This window comes from Carassius carassius, chromosome 27 (assembly GCF_963082965.1).
Source record: "Carassius carassius chromosome 27, fCarCar2.1, whole genome shotgun sequence".
Taxonomy (NCBI): Eukaryota; Metazoa; Chordata; class Actinopteri; order Cypriniformes; family Cyprinidae; genus Carassius; species Carassius carassius.
The window spans coordinates 22,469,187-22,471,500 of NC_081781.1; the positions used below are offsets into that span (position 1 = coordinate 22,469,187).

Sequence of the window (2,314 nt, forward strand, 5' to 3'; positions counted from 1 at the left end):
TATGACCGTAGGGAGTGCTGTCACTGACAGCCCAGTGTGACCTGAGGGTGAGTGGTTCTAGCGTTCATTGAATTGCTGGTTCTGACAGTTGTCACTGCCATTGGGCATTCACTCCCTTTAGCATGGCGGCGTGGGTATTTCGTTCCCCATAACGTCGATGACGTATTGTCATAGTTCCCTTCGAAAGGGAACGTCTCAGGTTACAAATGTAACCTTTGTTCCCTGAGAACAGGGAACAAGACAATACGTCTCCCAGCCATGCCTCGGGGTCTGCCTGCCAAACAGTCCCTTCAGACGAAAGGATATTGTCATGGTTTCAAGGCAGCCTTTTTATATATCCAGGTCGCACTCTCATCATTCAAGCTGATGATTCACGGCTGTCGCCGGTCAGCATGATTGCTGTGAGTTGATATTTGATTTCAGACACCTGTCACGCCTGAGGTTGCCACTTTTGCCAGCTGAATTGAGGAGCTGGTGGCAAGTGTTAAGAGGAGGTCCCAGCATCTTTACAAGGATAGTGACGGATGCAAAGGACGTGCCCGAATCCGCCGAAGGATCAGGGAGGGAAAAAAATTTTTAAATTCTGTAGTGGAAAAATAACACCTTGGTTCCTAATGCAGAAAAACTGACATTGGACACCATTCTATGTGACAAGATTGTTTGGCTATGGCAGCTTACACATGGTGGTATGTACACAATACTGTTGACTATGTGAAATAGTCACATAGTGGGACAAAATCTGTCATGCCTCGATTTTAACCCCTGAAAATCTTTAAACACTAATCTTAAATACAACCGACTTATGTTTCATCCATGTATTCCAGACTCTGTAGATCTAAGGACAAAGAGGAAGGCGTTCGACATTGTGATGGCAGTAAGGAGACTTGAGGAGTAGACGAGGATTCTTATTGCAGAGATGAACAAGCATTGGAAGTCTCTTTGCTCCCGTGCAGACACCCTGAAGCAGATGCCATCCCAGCTTGTGACATCTGACATCAGGTATGTATTTGTTATACTTGGCATACATTACAATATTTCTGAATTTTTCTAATTAATAAAGGCTCAATGTGTTTTAACATGTAAGGTGAGACGTGGGGCCTGCTTCAAGACGGTATCCGAGGTCTACAGAGCTTGACATTGAAGAACAAGCAAGCAAGCAACAGCCTGACAAAGCATGCAAAGAAATGTTATGTTCAAGTTCTGACTGAAACAGAAATTAACTTTGATAGTCATTCTGAGGAATACGATACCAGTAGTGAATTAAACATGGCCAGAGTCCTTTTTTCTGCTGTTGTGTGCTGGGGAGGGCCGCTGGGACAGGTTGGTGAGGAAAGCTGGTTCTGTGTTTGGCATGGAGCTGGAGTTAAGTAGCAGTCTTCTGTCATGCTCAACATTGAGGAGGTCTTTTGTCCCCAGGGCAAACCAGCAACTCAATTTCACAGAAAATGTTAGGGGAGAAATGGACTTTTCAGCATGAGTCTCACCCTGCGCCAACCATTACATCACTTTGTCTATTGTCTAGTATCCACTATCCATTTGACTTTTCTTATATATATATATTTAAGTTTCTGTTGTTCTATCTATTTTAACTTATTTGTGTTGTTTTTGTTAAGCATTACTATTATGCTCACTCTTTTTTCCATAGTCATATGAAATAGCACAGTTTTGCACTGATTAAATCCCTGCACTGTTTACTTTTGCACTACCACCACTGCAAATCACTCCATAGCTAACCATCATGTATCACAGGGTCAGTCCCTACCAGGTCTTTGTATTCACTTGACATGCTCTTCACTTTTTACATTTGTGATTTTTGTTATGTGTCTGAGCTATGTGTGTTGTTTTTGTGATTGTATAAGCTAATAAATGGCTAAAATGTGGTGTGTCGTCTTAAGTACAATGCCTGTACTAGAGGGAAGAAGACATTTCATCATGACAGTTTTTACAACTCCTAGATACATCTTACATGGATACACAGAAAACATGTATTCAAAAAGATAATATGGCTAAATCTATCAATATTTATTTAGATGTTTTCATGGTATTCAATACATTATTTTAATAATATAATTTCAGTCTTATTATTGGTGAAACATTACAGTATGCTGTAAGACAGAACACTACAATGTGGGCAGAGTGGGTCACATGTGACTCCCATATCCCGCAATGCAGGTCAGGGGGTCTTCAACGCCAGTATAGCTTCAATGTACATATTTAGTCAGTGGTTTTGTCACCAGCAACAACACTTTGCTCAGTTTTGAACTTTTTGAGTGTAGTTGAAGCCCATTCACAGCAGTCCACCCACCCAGCCCGG

At 41.7% G+C, this 2,314-nt stretch overlaps 1 long non-coding RNA gene across 1 annotated transcript; it reads left to right on the forward strand.

Annotated features, from left to right (window-relative positions):
- The first annotated feature begins 442 nt into the window (after positions 1-442).
- On the forward strand, positions 443-1,880 carry LOC132107320 (uncharacterized). Its single transcript, XR_009424272.1, has 3 exons — positions 443-686; positions 825-1,003; positions 1,090-1,880. It is a non-coding gene; the product is annotated as an uncharacterized LOC132107320 (long non-coding RNA).
- Positions 1,881-2,314: the final 434 nt, after the last annotated feature.